Genomic DNA, 25,893 nt, shown 5'->3' on the forward strand with positions numbered 1-25,893 from the left:
GCTGTGAGCTAGATGGCATATCAATCAGCCCTCAGACCCTGACATCTTCACTTAAGTAGTAATACCAGCTTCTTGGCCCTCTGTGTCCTTCCCTAGGTGGGGAAATCAAGATCTATGGTAAGTCATAACTCATAAACCAGTGTTCTAGACATTGTCTGCTATAGCATTATCAGGAGTTGTTTGCATATTTAAGAGACTTTTTTTTTGTCCCTTCTATACTGCTTTTCTGTTTTTTATAAACTCCTTAAGCCACAGGGATTATGGGGATAGCCTCACTGATTCCTCAGATCTTCTGTTTGTACAGGAGTATTTCCTTATCTTCCCAACCTGGGGGTGGGGACAGTGTGAGGGAGTTTATTCAGCAGGGCTCTATCCTGGCTCCATTAAAGTCCTGTCGCTGATGGAATTATCTAATCCCATGGGTAACTCTCCCTCCCTTCACTGCTTTTGGTGTGCTTCACTATTATGGCACCCATTCAGTTCAATATCTTCAAACATGCCAAAATTTTGCTGAAGATAATTTAGAATTACCATGAATAACCTGGAAAACTTGGGACACTCCTCAAACTGTCTCATCTAAGACCTCTATTTTCCTATAACTCTAATTCCTCTCTCATTTCTCCCATATTCCTCCTTCTTTTCAGCTCCCTCAAATCCTTTGATCTGTTCCCCTATAACATCCCTCCATGCCTCTGTCCACCCTCTGACAGAACTTTCCCTCTCCACAACAGACCCTGAACTACCCTGAACTAGAGTTACTCCAACTTCCACCTCTTCTGTTTCCATGAGGGGCTATCAAGGGGCTCAGGAGCCCCAAGAACAACTGGTTGAGGCTGAAAGGGTAATTGGGAGCAAGTTGTCTATTTTATCCCTCTACAGGTGGTCACTTTGATCTCTTTTCAGTCCTTCACTCACAATTTCATCCACAGCCTCCATAAGGTTACACATAAGGGCAAAGGAAATCGTGAAGCTTTCCTTCACAAGTATTGGTGGGAATGTTATTAAGCAGGTAAACTCAACTTGTCCCATCTTCTAGAAACATAATCCTCATAAAAATGTTAAGGTGAATCAAGGATAAAAGGGGCATTTTATATGAAGTTGTGAATTAAAGAATTAAAGTTCCCCATTTTTTCTTGTCTGTTATATATGTATGCATGTATGTTCTGTATGTGTGTATGTTATGTGTGTGTGATATTTACCAACCTCTTGTTGGTATTACCAAATTATATAATAAGACAACTTTAAAGAGTTTTATTTTGATTTGTTTAGAATTAAACACTCACATAAATATCCAGAAAATATCCAGAAATTAAACATATTTAATTTTCAATATCTTCAAAAGTAGTATTATAGAAACTAACCCAAGTATTTTAAGAATTCAACTTCACATAATATCTGTAAATCTTTGAGTCTCATTTAATATTGTTGATTTAATAACACTTATGTCTATGAAGTTACCAGTGTTAGGATAACACAAGCATACATTTTTATTCTATGCCCTTAATTTACACAGATCCAAAACATAAAAAATGATATCCACCTTCCTTATTTGTATGACTAGTTTTTCTCAGCCTTCAGTTTTTTGGCTTAATCAGCCCTTCAGTGAAAATTTCCCTGGTACATTAAGTAACTTAGACAGCAGGACATTCTTAATCCTGACGTTGTTTTACAATATAGTAATTTGAAGTTAAATTTGTAAAAATTAGTTCTTAATCTACTTTTGTTCTTTCTCAATCACCAAATGAAAACTCCCTGAGGGTAGGAACAATGTCAAATTTGTTTATCCATGGCCAATCATAACAGCTGACCATTTACTGCACAAAAGTGTAAAAATACTTTCTGTAAAGGATAATACAATTTTTATTCAAATAGACATTTTTATTTTAAAATCATAATTTAGCATAAAAATAATGTATTTTTCAGTAAAACACATGAAACTTAGCTATTTGAATGCAATACCACAGCCAAGAAAAATTTGGAGGCAATTTAACATAAATGGAAGCAATGTACTTAGGAGAAAAATAGTTGTTTAATACCTATCTGTGCAAACTTTGATCAGGAAGTTAGAATAAGTAGCACATTAGCAATTCAGTCAAAACATTCAAGTTAGTTGTGCATGTAGATGGAGGCATAATTTATTCCCTGCCTGATCTCTTTTAATGATAGTTTTTTAAATCTATAAATCTTCTATCATTTCCACATAAGCATCAGAGAATCAATTATTGAAAAAAATCCAATTTTCCTAATATGAATCTTGAAGCAATACATTGGATTGTTCTTCTCCACACATTAGCAATTGAAAAGTTTAATGATGACTTCTCTCAATCTGATGAGGTTCTGATAGAATTGTTAGTTTTGTTTTGAGAGTTGTATTTTTCTCTGATATTAACAGCACAATCTTTGAACTATTGAACTTAAATTGCAAAGAAATACTCTGACCTTGATAACAGACTATATATTTATTGGCAAATGTGTACACTCCTTTTAATTATTTTTTCACTGATGACAAGGAAGAAGTGAAAATATATGATAATAGGTATACTTTAGCAATATACATCATTGTGATTTAATATAGTATTTTATAACTGTCCCAGCTTGGGTATCCTTCCTAAATCTCTGATAGGAAGAGTAAAAACTGACCAAATACCTTTCTCAGAAGGACATTGTAAGCATCAATTAGACAATGAATCTATGACTTGAGGTCCCTAAAAAACCAATTCCAAAAATGTACTGGTTTATTTATTATTAGCAATCAATCAGTTAAGTTGATCTTAGATGCTAATCTCATAGAATATTAAAAATATAATTATATTTAGTTATAAAACAATTCTCTAATTTTCTTTTTTAAAAATATTTATTTATTTTACAGAGAGAGAGAGAGAGTGCACACCAGTGGGAGGAGCAGAGGGAGAGAGAATCTCAAGCAGGCTTCATGCTGTGGACAGAGAACTTGTAATATACTCATCATAAAATGTAATGTTCATTTAGGCAATATTTTACAGATACAAAAACTGAGGTACAGAAAAGTTAAGTGGTTTGTGAGGTCACACAGCTAGCAAGCATCAGCACTGAGATTTCAACCCAAACAAGCTGGCTCTAGAATCTGTGCTCTTTGCCATTACTTTATAATGTTTCTCATGAATTCATGAACTTAAAAGTATTATTAAAAATATGATTGATGAATGGCTAAAGAACTTGTGATATATATATATATATATTCATATATATGTATATATTCAATATTATATATTCAGTCATAAAAAAGAATGAAATCTTGCCATATGCAATGACATGGATGAAGCTAAAAAGTATTAATGCTAGGTGAAATAAGGGAGTCAAAGAAAGACAAATACCATAAGATTTCACTCATACATACATGGAATTTAAGAAACAAATGAGCAAAGTGGAGAAAAAGAGAGAGAAAAAACAAGAAACATACCTTTAACTGTAGACAACTAACTGATGGTTACGAGAGTGGAGGGTGATGGGGAGTTGGGTTAAATAAGTGATGGGGATTAAGGAGTGCACTTGTCAGGATGAACATGACATGGTATTGTCATATGTATGGAATTATTGAATCATTATTATATACTCACTATATTGCATACCTGAAACTAATATAACACTGAGTTAACTAACTGGAATAAAGATAAAAATAAAAACTTGAACTTATGTCAAAATTTGATTAAAATATCCTTTTGATAAAAGGAATAGGGATTTGCTTGAGTGGAAATATCATGGAATGTAGCTTATAAGGACTACATAGTCATGTATTATTACCACTTTTAATTCTTTGAATCTCTGACAAAGACTTGTAGAATTGTGATGATCAGAAAGCAAGTGTATTGGTAATGAATCTAGTGACTTGCCTTTTACTTCAGACTCCATCACTTATTCTATAGATTACATTAAGACTAACACATAATTATCCATGTCAGATTTCAACTAGGAAATCATTTGTATCATTTAAATCTCATAAAGTGAAGGATTCTAACATTTATCTCCTTTTCCAATAACATTAGATTATCTTGAATACTGCCATTATTTCAATGTCATTCTGTCAGAAATATAATGAAAACCGTGAACTTTAGAGAGCCAGTACAGGTATTCTTACTTCTTTCAATGTGCCCCAGATCTTAAACCTCACACTCACTCATCTTATTTCTAAGAATTTCAAAATCATCAATTTTAGGTCCTTTGGAATGAAGCTTTGTCTTTTCCATCTTCTTCTCCTCCATGTTTCTATTTATAATATCACTCAGGACCACAGATACCATTTCCATCACTGTCTTTTTGTATTGACTCACATAGAATACCAATGAGCCCATGATAGCTTAAAATTAAAATCTTAGGTAATAACTCACAATTTCACAGAAATTCTAAAAATTAAACAGAGATATTTATAGATTAAAATTGCAGAATCCTCAATCTTACTGTGTATTCTGAAAAAAGACTTTTCATTTGTTCTCCATGATTTGACTAAACAAAATGGAGCATTACTGACAAGACAAGATTAATATCTACTAGACAGCTGGACAACTGACCAAAAATTGCATACTGATGTAAATATTTATGTAAATGCAACAGAGAAATAAGAATTTTATAACAGAAAAATTTATATATTACTTCTGTGGAAATCTTATATTTTCTCATGTGTTTATCTGAGGAAATGGGCTGTTAATTATGGGGTCTCTGATCTTTTGACTTGGCTATACTTTGGAAGTAAGGAATTGTGCCAAAAAACACACTTATCATCTTCATTTGAAAAACTAAGAGCTATCCTAATAACCACCTTTCTATGCAAAATACAACTTATAAGTACAGATGAAAATAGCTTCACCAGAAATCTTGATAGAAAAAAATTATTATCCTGGAGTTTATACTGATGAGGCTCAAGGTATATATCAGCAAAGATCTATGTAGTTCCTGTTAATAAAGATATATTTCCATCTTTCTAATTCTCTACTCATATCTAAATAGTTATAATAAACATTATTTAATATTTCTTGAATAATAAGTCCAATGATTATAATAATATATTCCTTATTAATTAATTAAGGAATTAATAATTCCTTATTCACCCAAAGATCTCCAATCAAAGCTGACCCAGTCTTCACCTCCTCTCACCCCTCTCCATTCCTCAGGGCTTCGTTGTACACCTAACGTTGATTCCAGAGCCACTGCACTTGTCCTTGCTACACTCCTCAAGGGCACTCTGCAGGTACTTGGCCTTATTATTAGCCTTGAGGCATGGGAAGATCTTTGTGCTGGTATCTTAGTTCCTGACCACCCACCCCCTTCCAGCCCTAGAGAAAGGTAGTAAGGTGGTAGTGACCATTCAGTGCAGCCAAAATCCCCTTCTCACTGTTGTCTCTCCTTAATCACCTGTTGCTCCCTCCCTGGTGCCCCTCCAGAAACCAAGCAAAACAAAACAGGATGTTGAACTAAGTAGGTAAAGGGTGATCACATTGGAGTTCAGAATTAAAAACATCCCCCCCCAAAAAAAAGTTACAATGCATTTGGTTCTCTTTACACTGGCTAAGAATATTGCTCTACACTGTAAGTTTTAAATGTCCTGTTTCTGTGTGAATGTAGTGTGGGTTTGAGTAGCGTGTGAGCGGCCCCACAGGTACATTCACCCTCTTGTCACCTCCTTTTGCAGCCCCTCAGTTTAGTGAAGAAAGAAAGAAAGAAAAAAAAAAAAAAACACAAAGCCTTAAGCTCTTTGAATTCTTCCTTTACCAAATGAGCATGGTTCTAACAGCTGGAGGCGGACCTCTGTGGGAAACAGCCCCTCCTGCCCTTGCCGGCCCTTCACATGCCCATCCTTTCACCCCCATGCTCAGCGTGTCTCATCCCCAAGTGGCAAATAGTTGGCTAGAAATTTAAGACTTTTCTATAACTTTAAATTTAGAACATGTTTGGTAATTTTTTGCACCTTTTTGTTAAGGATATGTAGTTGGGCTCTTTTTTTTTTTTTTTTTTTTTTTTTTTAACCAAATAAGCCCTTACCTTTCCTCTTGTCTCTGGGGAATGTGAGCTGATGATGTTAAGATTTGGGGTTTTGTTTACTATACTATCCACTGCTCTTTAGCCAGAAATTCTCTAGTGATCTGAAGCAATGTGACTGAAGACCAATTTTTAAATTATGTGTTGGCAAGTTGCCTTATATTTAAAAAGAAAAAAAAAAAGAAAAAAAAATCTCAGTGCCCTGAGATAACCCAAACTGCTGTTTACATCTTATGAGGTATCTATTTTTACCTAACTCTGATCAATTCCTTCCAAACCTCTCCTCATTATAATAGCCACTCCTTCTAACCGCTAACACAAAATAAAGCCTGGAATTGAAATGGTCAGGATTAGAACCACACAGTATTGTGCCATCACTATCTCATGAAGAAAAGAGGTTTAGATTATGATTGAAAGAGGGAACCAATTATGGATCTACTGGAGAGTTTTGTCATTCTAGAATGAATCATTAGACTCTCTGCAGTTTTGGGGGCAGTTATACTGGCAGGATCCAATCACATGACTTGTTAGAACACTCTTAAATTATGAAGAAAAGATTAGCATAACTTGGAAATTAAAAACTGTTATTTTTCCATATATTTTCATTAACTTCTATATGTCAAGAATCTCTATCACTAAGTATTTTCTTTTTTTTTTAAGATTTTTATTTATTTATTTATTTGTCAGAGAGAGAGAGAGAGAGCGAGCACAGGCAGACAGAGTGGCAGGCAGAGGCAGAGGGAGAAGCAGGCTCCCCACAGAACAAGGAGCCCGATGTGGGACTCGATCCCAGGACGCTGGGATCATGACCTGAGCCGAAGGCAGCTGCTTAACCAACTGAGCCACCCAGGCGTCCCATATCACTAAGTATTTTCATTTTGATTTTTTTTGTCATTGTTCCTTGAGCTAACCAGTTCTTGTCACAGCAAGCCAAAGTATTGAAAAAGACCCTAGTAATGAAAGGTTTGAATTTGAAACAATCTATGGTATTTGGATAAGAGAACATATGGTTTAGAAAACAACCGTAACTCAATAATTATAAATCTACAGCAGTGATGAGAGTTTATCAGTTCCACTCAGTAAGTTTTAAATATTGTTTCCCTGTACTATTTCTACATGAAAGAATTTGTAATATGCTCCCATAGAGCTTGCTTGACTTATTGGGAAAAATAATATGTATTTTGAAAAATGAGCTCTGTGAGTATCAATGAAAAAGACTGAGCAAGCACAGAAGGAATGGTTACAGTCTTCCGTGCAAATAATGCATTAGAAATCTGTTCCCATTCGAAAACACAAGTAAAATATTTCTAATAGCACCCCAAATGTTAATTCTTAAACTCTTTCTCAATTAGAAATGTCACCAACATTTTCTATTTTGAAGATAATTAAATTAATTATTTTGAATTTAAAAGAGACCAATTTTTAACTAATAGTATTTAAAAGTGAATTTTGGGATAAGAAAATTATTTCCCTGTAAATGTATGTTAAAGATAAATTCTCAGTTCATATACTCTGTTATAGAATTCAGGAGTTCAGAAATTTGGATTTAAATATAAAACTAAAAACCTGGGTTCACAAAATATCCCATAAATGAATCTTAGTGAACCATTCAAATTGGGTTAACAAGAAGTTAATATGAATTAATAAGACAATTTCATGATAGAATAATTGTGAAATTAAAAAGTATAAAACATGTTTAACTTCAATAGCAATTTAACCAAAGGCAAATTTAATATCCCTCTATATTTTTGGAAATTAATAGATAACGATAATTTGCAAATGGCATAACAGTTTGTAAACAGTCAATTTTAGGGACTAGTATACTTTTTTCTCCTAATATATCATAATTCTCATAACTTAGTATATTCATTTTCTTAATTAGTCTTTTCCTTCAATATGTAAGAACAGGTCTCAGTCCAATCATTTCCTAGTATACAATAATAATTTAATAAGAAAACTCAAATTACAATCAATGCATGTTTCATGGTATAAGCTTTTTTTTAAGTACTATAAATCATCATTCATTATCCATTATTATTTAATTCTGCAATGGAAATTTATCAATTCAGTATTTTTTTCTTTGAGATTCTGAGTCCATTTCCTTTCTTACCTCAAATGGAAGTGATTCTGATTTTTTTAGGTTTTCAAAGTCTCTCAAAATTTCACTTCTTTATACTTCTCTATCTTCTAAATAATAAAAATTTCCAATTTCAATTTATGGAAAGATCATTCTTATTTTATTCCTTTAATAGTTTAATGATGTCTTTCTGAAAACTCATATCTTAGAAAATTTTAGTGCCAGCTTAGGAGGCTAAAGACAGAACTACAATAGCCTAATTATACAATTACAATTTTAGTGACACAATGTAAATCTTCTTGCTTTGACAAGAGATTTTTGTTTGATTTCATTGGAGAGAATAGAGAAATGAAACTATGGGAATAAGTAGGATATGTGAAAATGCTTACATCAGAAATCCAGGCCCTAACTCTATGTTTCTTAGTTATGAATGCAATAGATTCACATGCATTTTTATGTTTGTATGGCTAATTAATGGGTGCCTGATTTTGTGCTAAGTACATTCATTAGTTATCTTACTCAATTCCCCCCAACAATTCTTTAAGGCAAGAGTCTTCATTATCAACATTTTCCAGAGGAGAAATAAATTTAGATTAAACAATCATTTATAAAACTTATAAGCATAATATAAGAATTTGAACTCAAATCTATCTAGTAATCCAATCTGTGTTCCTGAGAACCTCATGTGCCCCTCTACAGACTGTAAGAGGAGTCTGTTAGATGAACACCACCTTCCACACCACTCCAAGGAGTCTCAAACATGCCTCCAATGCAGATCAATATAATCTGACAGACTGCAAGATGGAAACTAATATATGAATCATGTACACTCTCTGGCTAAAAAAGAAATGGTGATAGAACATGATAACTATAAGAAAATTGAGATCAAATTTAGCTCTAAGTATAAAAGGAAGAAGCATTTAACTAAATTCTACTTTATATAATGTGACCTTATGTGTCTACACTTCCATCTTCAGCAGTGGTCCTCCTTCATTTGTGAGGGTCCATGAAACAAATAGCACTTTAAGTCTCTTTGTCGGATCCATCAGTCTTGGAGTAAAGCATAATCAGCCCATAAATTGATCAAGTACAACAACAGTGCAGGGAAGAAGTTACTAAGTAGCAATCTATTGAGCAGATGTTTGTGTGGGAGCAAACAATCACTTTAGATTTTACCTCGTGATGCCAGAAAATTATATTTAACTATAAAGCCATGGCATTTTTGTGTCTGTTCAAGCATTAGGGAGGCTGCCTCCCTCCTTGGTTGAAGTGACCCAGGATTTGTGTATAGAGACCCAGGTTAGGAGACATGCACGTTGTTGGAGAAGGCTGCCTGGATCCACTGCCCAAGCAGAAGAAAATTATAGTTCACAAAATGGGATAAAAATGGGCCATTTACACAATTTATCTTGGAGACTTTATCAATTACACTACACTTTTATGAAAACTATGAAATCTATTCTACAATTCCCTGACACTTTATCATTATCCTTGATTTTAACCTAAGCAGAAGTGTGTAAGTCTGTTGTGGTCACCCCTTCTGTGATATAAACTAAAATAAAATTCTAAAGAAAAAAAAGTTGTTTTTGTAAAATTCTGTATTTTCAGTATTCAGTATGAATAGTGGAGAGCACTATCTACTTTTTCTATTCCTATAGACTAGAGAATAGAAAATATGAGAAGAGAATTAGGGAATAGAAATAGGTGGTTTCATTTTTGCATTTCCAGGGTGTAGCAAATGGTTAACACAAACAGGTTATCTAAAATGATTACACAGATTAATGAATAAATAAGCAAATTTAATATATAGATTTTCATGGGCAGTTGATAAATTTCAGTTTTGATTCTAAAACATCATGCAAATATAATTGCATAATGTCAATATGAATAGCATGTAACAACTTTATCAGATGATGTGGAGGAGTGCATAAGAACATGCACTCTCAGTACAAGACTGCTTAGGTTTGAATCTTGGTTTTGGCACCTTATTTATGTGATCTCAGCAAGTTTACTTAAGCTCCTGTATCTCAGTTTCCTCATCTGTTAAAGGGGAGTAAAAATTAATGGCTGATGAGACAGATGGGGATTCTGAGGCACCTGCCTGACACGGTTGGTGTGGGAACCATATCTTGGGATGAGGTTATCCTGGTCTCTTGTCTCCTTACAATTTCAATCTGTTTCAAAATAAAGGTCTTTGAATATCCCCGTTTGTAGTTTTCTTTTCTGGGGCACCTCTTTTAAAGAACAGTAACTTGCAGAAAATCTTGGTCCCCTTTATATAACCCATTTCTCTAGCCCACCTTGTAGGTGTTACATGGAATCAGGAAGCCAGAAACCACACTTTGAAACAAGATCCAGGCCTAACTTGCAACTGGTGTCCTCCTGCAAAGATCAGACCAGGCCAGTCAGGTCCACAATGGACCCCATCCTTGATCATTCACCTACTTTTCCCTATTATCATGCTAAAAATCAAGCCCAGGGGTGGAGACATAACATGGAAATAAAACATACACGTAATGAAGAAACCTATTCTGTCAACAGCATCTACTCTCCCAACTTCCCATATTTCCCTATCCCTCCATGCTTAGACATCACTCCGTTCCTGCTTTAGCCCTTTCAAAAACATTTCCTGGTCATAATTTGGGAGCAGCCTGGCATCCCTTTTATTAAGGCTGTCTCCTTCAATCCTGGGCATGAACTTGCAATAAGTACCATGTATCATGACTGGCTTCATGTCTGTTTCTTTGCATGTGAGTCAAAGGACACTGAGGTTGATAATACCAACCTAGGTTTGTTGTAAGGGCACAAATAGTTATTATACATAACATGTTTAAAACTTATCTGAAATATGAGCACTAAAATGGTGACTTTAATGGAATTTCTTACTGTTTTCTATCTGAGGGGTTGAAGGGGGTTTCAATGTTCAGAACTGGGTTCAGGGGCACCTGGGTGGCTCAGTGGGTTAAGCCTCTGCCTTTAGCTCAGGTCATGGCCTCAGGGTCCTGGGATTGGGCCCTGCATTGGGCTCTCTGCTCACCAGGGAGCCTCCTTCCCCCTCTCTCTCTGCCTGCCTGCCTACTTGTGGTCTCTCTCTCTGTCAAATAAATAAATAAAATCTTCAAAAAAAAAAAAAAAGAAAAAAAAAGAACTGGGTTCAATATTTTATTTTAAGAAAAATGTCCTTAAACCAGTTGAAATGTTTTGTCCTGTATTATCTCCTTTACACTCACATACTTCCAACAGCAAGTAACAAGCTCAGCCTCTATTGTTCTCTCACCCAGCATGGTTCTGTTGATGATTTCTTGGTTTAAGGCCCAGTTCTAATGTGATTAGAAAATATCACTGGGACTTACTGAGAAAGATGAGAAGACTAAATTAATGTTTGAACTTGAAGGTAGTACAAGTCTATCAAGGAGCCTCACAAGTAAGTCATATCAAATACCACAGAATATTAAATAAGAAAAATAATATTATGCAAATTGAGGTTTATACAGAGCCCATATGTAGCAGCTGAATGCAGTGTGTACTTGAATCTATCACTAAAACAAGCATTGTCCAAAACCTGGAATTTTCTCTTTTGTCATATTCTTAAGGTTCTCCCAGTATCAGCTGCCTGCTCCTCAACTGATCCCAGGAATACCATCAGGGCTTGATTTCCTACCAACACTATCCACCTTCATATATATTAATTATTACTCTCTGGTATTATGGCCTTATGGCTTTGCCTTTTTATCTCATCTGCTGGCCTCCTTTTGACCATTTCATTCTGAAAGTATGTGAAACGTAGTAAAAAGCATATTACATTTGAAGTGGACCAGTTGTGCATTTCTGATTGATTCTAATCATAGAAACCAATTTTGTTTTCTGCAAAAAAATCAAGATCCATGGTAAATCCATGGTAAATCCTACACAAATTATTATGCAAAAATAACAGAATTTGTTATATCAAAATCAAATTGTTTAAGTCATCCCAAAATGCAAAGTAAGTAAATATGTGTTTTTATCACATAGTGAGTCCTTCTAATTTACATATTATCATACTAGTTTACTGCACCAGGTGAAGTAGAATAGACATTGTCCCAGCTTCCAAGGAGCCTACAATCACAGAGACAATAGTAATTATCATGAACAGAAAATAAGAACCTATAGAATAAAAGTGATTACTTGTAAGTACTGTAAAACAATTTCTAATTATGTAGCTTATAGGTATATTATACTATGACTGAAGTTAAGTGTTATGTAACTTTATTGGAGAGATATGGGTGCAGTAGAGACTTGAGAATCAGAAACCATTGATAAATCCTCCTCTTATCTTTTTAGGCAATCTTCATGGCAGGTGAGATAAGGTGGTTAGTTAGATTAAGGCAGCCCGGCATTTCAAACCTGGATTATTATTCTAGAAATGTAGATTTCCATATGAAGTAAAAAGATGAAGAGAGATTTATGCTTGTACAAGGAGATGAAAAATAATAGATAAGATGGGCATCCTTAGGAGGGTTTTTTTTCAGTAAAAAATTCACCAAGTATTTGAACTCATTAATTAATCATTTAGAACTTGATATAATTATAGTTAGCCCTTGAATCTAAAGGGAAAGTCACTCTTTCAGGCCTATTTGGAATAATAGGAGATTAGTCTGAAGAGCAATTTACTATAGCATCAAGAACCATAAGATTCCTGGGAATAAACCTAACCAAAGAGGTAAAGGATCTGTACTTGAGGAACTATAGAACACTCCTGAAAGAAATTGAAGACACAAAAAGATGGAAGCCCATTCCATGCTGATGGATCAGAAGAATAAACACTGTTAAAATGTCAATACCTCCTAGAGCAATCTATACTTTCAATGCCATCCTGATCAAAATTTCACTGGCATTTTCTAAAGAGCTGGGAACAAACAATCCTGAAATTTGTATAGAACCAGAAGAGACCCCGAATTGTTAAGGAAATGTTGAAAAAGAAAAACAAAACTGGGGGCATCATGTTTCCTGATTTCAAGCTTTACTACAAAGCTGAGATCACCAAGAAAGCATGGTACTGGCACAAAAACAGACACATAGACCAGTGGAAGAGAGTAGAGAGCCCAGATAGTGGAACAGAGTTGAGAGCCCTCAACTCTATGGTCAAATAATCTTCAACAAGGCAACAAGGAAAAAATATACAGTGGAAAAAAGACAGTCTCTTCAATAATTGGTGCTGGGAAAATTGGACAGCTAAGTGTAGAAGAATGAAACTTGACCATTCTCTTACACCATACACAAAGATAAACTCAAAATGGATAAAAGACCTCAATGTGAGCCAGGAATCTATCAAAATCCTAGAGGAGAACATAGGCAGTAACGTCTTTGACATCAGCCACAGCAACTTCTTTCAAGATATGTCTCCAAAGACAAAGGAAACAAAAGGGAAAATGAACTCTTGGGACTTCATCAAGATCAAAAGCTTCTGCACAGCAAAGAAAACAGTCAACAAAACCAAGAGGCAACCCACGGAATGGGAGAAGATATTGACAAATGACACTACAGACAAAGGGTTGATATCCAAGATCTGTAAAGAACTCCTCAAACTCAACACACACAAAACAGATTATCACGTCAAAAAAATGTTCATATCAGAAGACATGAACAGACACTTCTCCAAAGAAGACATACAAATGGCTATCAGACACATGAAAAAATGTCCATCATCATTAGCTATCAGGGAGATTCAAATCAAAACCACATTGAGATACCACCTTACACCAGTTAGAATGGCCAAAATCGACAAGACAGGAAACAACAAGTGTTGGAGAGGATGTGGAGAAAGGGGAACCCTCTTAGACTATTGGTGGGAATGCAAGTTGGTGCAGCCACTTTGGAAAACAGCATGGAGATTACTTAAGAAATTATAAAGAGAGCTACCCTATGACTTTGCAATTGCACTACTGGGTATTTACCCCAAGGATACAGATGTAGTGAAAAGAAGGGCCATCTGCACCCCATCATTCATAACAATGGCCACAGTCGCCAAACTGTGGAAAGAACCAAGATACTCTTCAACGGATGAATGGATAACGAAGATATGGTTCTTATATACAATGGAGTATTATGCCTCTATCAGAAAGGATGAATACCCAACTTTTGTATCAATATGGACAGGACTGGAAGAGATTATGCTGAGTGAAATAAGTCAAGAAGAGAGAATTAATCATCATATGTTTTCACTTACTTGTGGAGCATAAGGAATAACATGGAGGATATTGGGAGATGGAGAGGACAAGTGACTTGGGGGAAATCAGAGGGGGAGACAAACCATGAGAGACTGTGGACCCTGAGAAACAAACTGAGGGTTTTGGAGGAGAGGGGGGTGGTGGGTTGGGTGAGCCTGGTGGTGGGTATTATGGAGGGCACATATTTCATGGAGCACTGGGTGTGATGCATAAGCAGTGAATTCTGGAATACTGAAAAGAAATAATGAAGTAAAATAAAAATAAAATAAAAGTTATTTAATAACAATTTATAGCATCTAGCTAAGACATTACAGAAGAATGGATTTTCTAAATATACTTTTAAAATAACCCTCTGTTTTTACCTCTGAAAAGCAAATTTTGACCATTTCTTGCTTCTAACATCCATTTTTATAAATTTTAAATTATATATGTATCAAGTAATTGATTAGATTTAAGATCTTGGGGATGAGTTTTCAGTCTTCTCAATATGTAGTCTTTTCCTAATGAGTTATTTGGCTATCTCTGAATCTCTCCCTATTAAAAAAAATAGAGAGCTGATGAGAGGCTTTTAAAATTTGTTTTTGAGTATGTTTTCGTAGATAATGTTAAAGAACCAATATCTATAATTTTTATTTTAGTATCTGTATATGAGTCTGTAATATTAATAAAAATAATATTCTACATGGAATAACCATTCTAATATTTTCAAAGTTTTCTTGGTTCATGCAACAGACCTATGTGGTATATGGAGCACTTCAGATAAACTTAAATGTGACTAAAACAGAAAGGAATATTCATTATTGCCATTATCCATGCCTCTATTTCTAGAGTGCAAATAGAGGGCAGATTGTTTATTTCATTTACATGACCCAGGGTGGCTTAGTGGAAATAACAGTCAAAATGCATCTTACTTTAGTGGGCACTGAAATGACCAAAATCAATAGCAAACTATAAAAGCATTCATCAATCTTACATTCTCCTGATAAAAGCTGCAACATTTAGAATCAGAAGAAGAAAGGTATGGAACTTCCCTCTTCTGAGAATATGCCTCTTTAAATAAGAATTCTTTACTCTTTGCTTTGGGACATGAAGGAAATGTTGTTTTTTGTTTTTTTCATTTTTAGGATTTCCCCCTTATTTAGTAATCAGTATTATCTAGGAGGTATTTATCTCCTAGGATACTGTATTTTTTTTTTATGGTTAAACCCTGGTGGGTAACTGTTACAGAAAAATTTTAAAGGTGATAAGTACATATATTTATATTCATATATATACATATTTATATACATATATATACAAGGAGATATATATATTTCAAACATCAACACATTTGCTGATAATGTAGGCATTTCATATTTAATATGTCATGATTTTATTGATTCAAGATGCAACTCTTTGACAACTGTTAATAAAACATTCACTGTTTACATAACATCACCTAATGGTTGTATATAGCATATAATTTATTTTATTTTATTTATTTTATTTTTAAAAATTATTTATTTATTTATTTGACAGAGAGAGATCACAAGTAGGTAGAGAGGCAGGCAGAGAGAGAGGAGGAAGCAGGCTCCCTGCTGAGCAGAGAGCCCGTGCGGGGCTCCATCCCAGAACCCTGAGATCATGACCTGAGCCGAAGGCAGAGGCCCAACCCACTGAGCCACCCAGGTGCCCGCACATAATTTTTTTAAAAAGATTTTATTTATTTATAACAGAGAGAGAGATCACAGATCACAAGTAGGCAGAGAAGCAGGCACAGGGTAGGGGGAAGCAGGCTCCCTGCTGAGCAGAGAGGCCAATGTGGAGCTGGATCCCAGGACCCTGAGACCATGACCTGAGCTGAAGGCAGAGCTTAACCCATTGAGCCACGCAGGCGCCCCCACATAATGGTTTTTAAGGTATTTTTAACATGCATTATTTCACACATATATGTGCAGTAATACATTATTTCCCTAATCTAATCAGAGGAGAAAACTGAACTTAATCTTGCTAGGTTCACATGTGTAGTAAAGCTTGCCTTGGGTAAGATATAGTCCAAGCCATCCTTGGTCTCCCTATTCCCTTAAACTTTTATTTTATCCATTTCCCATATTCTCCTCTTCATTCCTGAATACTAATACAAAGTATGCTAGTGAGAATTTGTTTCATATAAGCTTGTTTTTATAATTCTAGAAAAAAAATAGAATTGCTACCAATTTACAAATATTCAAAAAAAATTCTGTTTAAGATTTCTTTTGTTAAATAAATAAATAAATAAATAAAGATTTCTTTTGGTAATCTACATTAAAGTTGACAATTAGACTACTATGTTTTGAATCAAGGCTTTCCAAATTACTCTAGGCATAAAATAATACTGCATAATAATGAAGTATTATCTTATAATACTTCATATATGGATCTCATTTTAAGATAGATAAATGGTTTTGGTATCACACTGGATACTGGCAGCATCGCTAAGCTATTACCTACTTGTTTTGATGAAATATGGCTTATAGGAGTTTAGTAGCTAGTATAAAAGATCAGGCATTATTGTCACTATATAATTAGACAAGGTAGAAAATTAATTTATCCATTTTACAGAGGCCTGAAGCCTCAAACTAACCACAATTACACTAGTTCACCTTACCAAGCTTAGCCCCATCTGCTTCTAATTAATTTCTGGTTACTCTCCCAAGTCACCAATAATTGAGTGTGCTGGGCCCAACAAGAGCATGTAAAAAGAATTCTAAGTAGCCTAAAGCTAAGAAGGAAAGTAGTCCATGGATCTTTGTCTATGAAATATCTTAAATTTTAATATAAGAATATATTTAATTATAAATTTTGAGCATAAATTCAAGTAAGTTTACATTAAATAATCTGTTAATATAATTAATCACAATAAAGGCCAAATATCGTGTCTGTTTCTATAAATCAGAGGTCTATGTATTTTTTTATTCAATAATTTTATCACACATATATACAAGTTATACTAGCTTTATGAAATGAACTTTCACTGTTATTTTTCTAGACTTATTCAGGAAAAAAATAAAAATATAGTTAAATATCACACACACACATATATAGATGTATATATATTTTCCTCCCAAAATTATTATCAGTCCATTCAAATTTTGAACTTTTCCTTTGCCCTTCTTAGCTAACTTGGTCCAGATAATTGGTCGGTAAGAATTGTCTAAAGCAAATATTGAGATTATTTACTGATTTATTGGCTAATCTTCTGAGGCAAGAATTCTCTATAAAGAGAAAACTTATAGTGACATAAATGGTTCTGGTTACCAGTCCTAATGATTGAGTAATGTTCATTCAAATGGTCTCAACTCTTAGGTCACAAACAAATCCTCCAGGGTCTGGGCAGATAAAACAAATTAGTTAATGAGACAAGACCTATAAAATAAGAGCGGAAAGAATTCTGAGAACCTGGGAATTGTATCCATAACTAAAGGCAATTAAACAACAGCAAAAACAAAATACTATGTAAGCTGAACAAAATTTATCTGCTATCTAAATATGCCTTCAAGGTACCTAACTCACAGTGTACTTGTTTATAGTACACTACCTCATTTACAGTATACTAATTTCACCTCTTCATCTTCCAACCATTCCTCCTCACACTATAATCTGTTACCTGTTTCTCAAGAACATATTTTTTTTTTCTTGCTAAACCATAAAATTTTCCCACTGGTTAGCTCACTAACCATTCTTGGAACTTCAGTCTCATTTGATTTATCATCTGTATTTGGTATAGTAGTTTTATTTTTTAAATACTGGGTTCAAAATAATAATTTAAAAATAAAACACCATGTTTCTTACCTATTTAATTAAGCATTAAATGACTGTTACTATTAAATGTTTTGAACTGTTACCTCTTACTTATCTTCTAGTAACTTCTTACCCTTACATATACAATTTACCTATTTTTCATATAAAGTTACTGTTCATGAAAACAATAGCCACTACTATTCTTTTTTTCATTACATATTTACTGAATGACTTTCAAGTTTTAAACTGATTGTTTTCAAACTTGGAGCTTATTTTATTTTATTTATTTTATATTTTTTTAGAGAAAGGGTACAAGCAGAGCAGGGAAGGGAGAGGAAGAGAAAGAATGTTAAGCAGGCTCCACATCCAGCATGGAGCTGATGCAGGGCTCAATCTCATGACCCTGAGATCAGGGCCTGAGCTGAAATCAATGTCAGATGCTTAACCAACTGAGCCACCCAGGCACCCCATCAATCTTGGGTCTTATAAGAAACAAATGTTGAGCTTTCCAAAAATGCCTAAACTAACTCCACAGAAACTCTGATTTCCTTTACCTAATAACACTTCTTGTTATCATTTTTTTTCCTGTCATTTTTAAAATAATTTGTAGGTGATTATATCTAATACTGAGAGCTACTCTAAGCTTTGGGGTTACAGAGGCAAAAATGACTTCACTTCTTTATTGGGGAAGTTACTTAATCTCTTATTTCTCTCTTTCCTCTTACATGCATAATGAATTGCCTCCATATAATTTATTTAATGGATCTTTGGTGGAATGCAATCCCATAGTTCATTTTGCTTTTCATTTCAACTCCTGTAATATGTCTTGATAGTTGAGTCAAACATCTATTATGATGATAGTCTTGCAAAGAAAAGTTCCCATTGATAGAACTGTCTCTATGTCCTGGCAGATGTACCATATGTCATTGACTTGTTGATCTTGTTACAATATAAATTCTACTATGAATAAGTAGGTTGTAACATTTAGTAAAACAATGGCTTTGGTTTTGAAAACTTCATTCTTTTTTTTTCTTTCAATATTTAAGGAATGAGTAGATTTGTCAAATGCAGAACCATGTACTGGGAAAACAACAAATTAAATGTTTCTCATTCCCCTATTGATAGTATTTTCATTAATACATGTATATTTATTTCCATTTGACTTTTACCAAAAAGAATAAAGAACAATAAACACTTAGGTACTTATCACTCTACTTCAACAACTGTCAACATTTTACCATGTTTGTTTCATTTATCCTTCTAGCACCTCGTTATTGTCGGAATATTTTAAAGTGAATTCAAGGCATTTTAACATCTCATCCATAAATATTATATTATGTAGCTCAAAACTCCATTTCATTACACGAGTAAAATACTATTATTTAATCTAAGAAACAGAAATAATTATATAGTATCACCTCCTATCCAGCCAGTATATAAATTTTCTGAACAACAAATACATGAATTTTTATGGAGCATTATTTTTTGAAAGAGGATACAAAAAAGGAAATGAGGTTCACTTGTCAAAATAATAATATATTTTACATCATAAGTTTAGTTTAGATATTGTTTAATCCAGAAAGACCTCCTTCATTTTCTATTTTTATTTTTACTAACTTGGAGTGGACTGAGCTGTATCTAAGGGTATGGTCACACTCAGATGGAGTGTGTGTGTGTGTGTGTGTGTGTGTGTATTTTAATTTCCTATTCTACTGGAATAAATTATTTGTTTATCAAGTCCTTGGTTTTTGCTCTAAGAAATTAACTGATTTGTATGATGGCCTGAGTGTTAGGGTTGCCAGGACTATCATGTGGATATGTAAAAGAAATGCATATTTTTATAAACAGAAAAAAATCACATAAGATCACACCAAAAATTCCAACTCAACTGTAAGATATAGAAATTTAGCACAATTTCTTTTCTATTTTCTTTTTAGTTGAGAAGGTTTCTATGAAAATGATTATAATTACTATCTGATGTATATTACAATGTGCTATTTCAAAATAACAATATTATAATAAGAATATTATTAATAAGAATAACATTATGTAATAAGAATACTGTTAAACAAAATCTATATTCCTTGTAAGTTTTTGTTTGCTTTGTTTTGTTTTGGTTTTTGGCCTTTAGATACAATTGTAGAGAAAAACTAAGAATTTTAATTGGCAAAAGAACGGTCTTGAAGGTAGTTCTTGTAATGGGATGCGGAAGCTTCTTGTGTGCATACGAATATAAATTATTTGTGTCCATTGCAATGCACGTAGTTATTGCTTAATAAATAAATTGGCTTTTACAAATTGATTTAAATGTTTCTTTACTGAATATAAATTTATATTTCTTGGTTTCTCCTTTGAATTAGTTATAACATCTTTCAGTTTTCTCATTTAATTAATAATTTCATAAAATTATATATATGACAGCCATGATTTTAACTTTTTTGAAAATTTTTCCTTAAATGACTGAGAATGTATAGTCAAACACTATATTTGTTTCTTTGTGTTTATGTCTCTGACTTGATGAAAAGTCATGTCATTCGTTTTAATGATTTTTCAATTTGAGGGATTGCCTTTTTTAAACATTTGGGTTATATAAGTGTTTATATAATTTCAATATTACAAGAGTAAAATACAGGTCCAGATTTTACATCAACAATCTAAGACTGAAATAAATGAGACAAAGTCCAACCCTCAGGAGATTTGAAACCCAGAATCATATAATCCTGATCACCTATTTGTTTACTATTATCTGGAATTTCTGATATGCCACAGTGATGACCAAAAATAAATTCATCCAAAGTTTTAAAATACTGCTATAGTTTTTTTCACATACAATGCCCAAAATTCAAAAGAACCATCACAGACACAGAATGAGCTAGACAATGCAAAACAAAACAAAACAAAACAAACAGGAACAAAAAAATAGAAGTAGTCTTAAAAATGATCCATATGTTAATTTTGCAACTTAATCCTGCAACTTAATGAATTAATTTATTAATTCTAATAGGTTTGGGGGGAGTGTGTAGGATTTTCTATGTATAATATGTCATCTGCAAATAATGACAATTTAATTTCTTCCTTACCAATATGGTTGCCTCTTATTTCTTTTTGTTTCTGATTGCAAAGGCTAGGACTTTCAGTACTATGTTGAATAAAAGTGGCAAGAAGGGGGATCCGTGTATTTTTGATGATCTTAGAGGAAAAATTCTAGGTTCTTCACCATTAATCATGATGTTAGGTGTGGATTTTTCATATATAGCCTTTATTATGTTGAGATATGTTCCTTCTAAACTCACTTCAAGAGCAGTTTTTATTGTGAATGTGAAGGGAATTTTGTCAAATGCTTTGTCTACATCTACTCAGATGATCATATGATTTTTATCCTTCATTTTGTTGACGTGATGTATCACATTGATTACATTTCTATATACTAGTAATGAAGGGGAAATTAAGAAAAGAATCTCATTTACAATTGCATTAAAATTAAACAAAACAAAACAACAACAACAACAAAAAACCTAGGGAAAAACTTAACCAAGGAGGTCAAAGATCTGCATTCTGAAAATAAACCCACATTTACATGGTTAATTAACCTATGACAAATAAGGCAAGAATACACAATGGAAGAAAGACAGTCTCTTCAATGAATGGTGTGGGGAAAACTGGACAGTTACATGCAAAAGAATGAAACTGGACCATTTTTCAACACTACTCAAGAAAGTAAACTCAAAAAGGGATTATAGGCTAAATGTGAGACCTGAAACCATAAAAGTACCAGAAGAGAGCATAAGCAGTGGTTTTTTTGTTTGTTTGCTTGTTTTTGACACAGGACACAGCAACATTTTTCTAGATATCTCCTGAGGCAAGGGATGCAAAAGCAAAAATAAACTAGGGACTCATCAAAATAGAAAGTGTGCACAGCAAAGGGAACCATGAACAAAACAACAAAGCAACCAACTGAATGGGAGAGGATATTTACAAATGATATATCTGATAAGGTATTAATATCCAAAATATATTCTGCAACATAATGCTAAAAAATCCAATTAAAAAATGATCAGAGGATCTGAATAAACATCTTTTCTAAAAAGACATACAGATGGCCAACAAACACAGGAAAAGATGCTCAACACCACTCATCATCAGGGAAATGAAGTCAAAACCACAATGAGATACTGTTTTATACTTGTCAAAATGGCTAAAATAAAAAAAAAAAAAATAAGAAATGTCTTTGGTAAGGATGTGGAGAAAAAGTGTTGGAAGTGTAGAAAGTTTGTAAGTAGTAAGCTGGTAAATGGAGAAAAAAGAACCCTCATGCACTATTGGTAGGAATATAAATTGGAAGAGCCACTGTGAAAATAGTATGGAGATTAAAAAAAAAAATAGAAATACCATATGATCCAATAATCCCACTACTGAGTATTTACCCAAAAACATTTACTCAAAAAATATATGCAACTCTCTATTTATTGAAGCATTATTTACAATAGCCAATATATGGAAGCAATCTTAGTATACATCAATAGATGATCAGAGAGAGAAGATGTCACACACACACACACACACACACACACACATATATATATATTCATTCCATAAATGTAGATGTTGAGCATAGACTTTAAAATAACAATATTAATATGTTTAAAGAAATAAATACAAGTCTCAAGTTTGGACGATTAAGAGCTATTAAAAAATTCCAAAGTGAAAATATATGATAACTGGAATGCACAGTTCAATGGATGGTTTAAACAGTATGTTAAAGCTGAAGACAAATCAGAAATTGGAATATTGGATCCAGGGAGAAAATTGGAAGCAGGGAGAAAAAATAAGATGGAAAAATCAGAAGGTAACAAAATTCATATGAAATACTGTGCAAAGATCTGTCATACCTTTAATGAGTCCTAGAAAGAAATAAGAAAGAAAATGGAGAAGTGATATTTGGAGACAAAATACTTTAGAATATTCCATTAATGATAAGAAACACTAACAATAGATTGAACAGGCACTACAAAACACAGGAAGATAAATACAAAGAAAGCTATGCCTAGATATCACATAAGACATGATAAAACTGTGAAAACAGACACAAATTCAAGTAGGTATGAGAATCTGAAAATCAGCCAGAGAAAATTAAATATTAACTTTATAGGATGATGACAGGACTCACTAAACAGTAGAAAGTGAAAGCCCAAAGCCAAAATAACAATAATGATTTAATAACATAATTATAGACAACATGGAATTCCATATGCATCAAAAGTAGTCTTCAAAAATACAGAAACTTAAAGGTATTTTCAGAAACAAATAAACAACTGGGAGAATTAATCAGAATTAATTTCTTCTAAAAGAAATATTAAAGCTATCAGGTATCTCAGTACAAATGAGCAATATACTAGGTTCACAAATTAAAAATTCAAAATATTAAAGATATAGATTCTTCCTAAAATTATTTATATTTTCAATACAAACCCAATCAAATAGATTTTCTGTGTGCATAGAAATCGAGACGATAATTCTAAAATATATAGAGAGAAATAAAATGTTAACAGGGGTCAAAATAAACATGAAGCTGAATAAAAATGGAAGACACACTCTAAAACTTACCAAGGCTCTAGACTCTGTGGTTCTGGATAAACACAGATTTTGGGGAGATGCTAATAAACCCAGTACATGAGGGGTCTTCTTGGAACGAATGCTAATGTTAGAAATGTTGATGGGTATGGCAGTTTCAGAAGCTTGTTTAGTTTGTGATATTGCATCAAGTTGTGCAATTTTTTTCTGTGTGCAGTTATCTTCAATAACTGATTGAAGATAAGGTGAAAAATATGTAATGATACATCAATCTCCATGCTAGTAAAGATAAGGAGCAAAGAAAACTCTCGCACATTGCTGATGTAGTTGAAAATCACGACAATCAAATTTCAAAACTGTCTGGCATTATCTACTTGAGAAGAAAGCATCCAACCCCTATTACGTAGAAATTTTACTCCTAGGTGAAATGCTAAGATAATTGTGTACACATGTGGGTGGAAGTACTTGTAAGGAATGTTCATAGTGCAGTGCTTGTGATATCCTAAATCTGGCAACATCAAAGAATTTCAAGAATAGAATAGATGGATGAATTTTGTTATAATCATACAATAGAAAAACTATAGTAATTTAAAGCATATAAAAATTGGAGTTCTGTTACATACATTATGGATAAATCTCACAACAACTGAGATGACAGAAATAAATCCAGATCTAAAAAGATATATATACATTTTGGTTTCATTAAGAGATGAAAAATAGTTCACCACCAAAAGACAGACAGGCTGAGAGAGAGAGAGAGAAACAGTGTAACAGAAAAGAAGACAGAGGTGGTCTTGATGTCATTGGAAGGTCATCATCGATAGTGGGTATGAGGGGGATTTTGTGGTACTTTTACCATTCTATTTATTCCTAGATTGGATCTTGGTTATATGGGTATGCTCATTGTATGATAAATCAAACACTATACTCACTTTCCTGTTTACAAGATTTTTAGTAAGAAACTTTTACAGTAATACAAAAATGTAACAAGTACATTCACAGAAATCTCATTTCCATTACTCTCCTCATTCCTGTTTTGTTTCCTCCCTGCTTTTAAATGAAATTATTTTTACTATTTTTAATCTTTCCATCATTTTGAATATTACATATATAAATATATCCCTATCTCTTATAGAAAATATTGCATTCTGCCTACAAAGTTCTATATCTTGATTCTATCACTTTATTATGTCTTCAAAAGTCAATATATGAATTCTATTTTAGAATTCTATTTTAATGTAATGCCGTGAATGTACTATATGTGCAAATGTACTATAGTTTATTCAGTCCACACTACTGATGATAGTGATGTGATTTTCATTAACTTATTTTTGTAAATACTACTTAAGTGAGTAAATTTATGCCTACACCATTTTAAATTTTTGTGATATACTTTGTGAATAGAGTCCTATTAGAAGTAGGTTTCTATGTTAAACTGTTAATGTAAATGTATTTTTGTAAGATGTTGCCAAATTCTGCTCCATAGTAGACATATAATTTTTTATACTTATAAAAATATACAAGAGGAAATAGAGGAAAATGTGATGAATCAAACAGCTTCTCAGTGAAGTAATCATTCTTTCCCTATCCCTCAGTGTCTAAGATAGTGCAAGAGTTTAGGATTGATCTAGTACATGATTAGTAAAAAAAGAAAATGGGGCAATTTTTGTTTTGTTTGTATGAGCAGAGAACTTATTGTACTAAGTGTTCAGAGGAAAAAAAAAATCCTTTAAAAAATAAGAATTCTTAGTTCAAGTACAGTGGCAGTTAATGACCAGTCAGTATTTATTAAGAAAAATACTATTCTTTAAAAGTCACTTAAAAAATGCTACAAACATATAAGGATACCTACCAGAGCTTCAACAAAACACTCTAGGCTGACAGCTAAGTGAAATAACAGGAAAAAAAAAAATCTGAAGTTAGTTAACATACAAAACCTAACTTTTTAGCTAAGAAAGTTGAATCTCAGAAAGAAAATTTGACATGCCCATGAAAACACAGGCAATTCGAAAATGCCTGGTGTCCTTGAAGAACAAGTTATTATCTCACAGAGCCAGATCCAAACAATTCAAACCTTTAATACTTTGATAGTCTGGGGATCCACTCTTCCAAGTCCCCAAATATATTTAAATTACATAGAACCTACCAAAGAGAAAAATTAAAAAAATAAAAAACTTTTGGGAAGAATGTTACACCTGTTTTCCAGCTGTTATCTTCAATAGAGCATGAAGCTAAAGGGTCAGTATATGAATAGTACATATTTTCTTTCCC

Source organism: Lutra lutra, chromosome 1 (assembly GCF_902655055.1).
Source record: "Lutra lutra chromosome 1, mLutLut1.2, whole genome shotgun sequence".
In the NCBI taxonomy this organism is placed as follows: domain Eukaryota; kingdom Metazoa; phylum Chordata; class Mammalia; order Carnivora; family Mustelidae; genus Lutra; species Lutra lutra.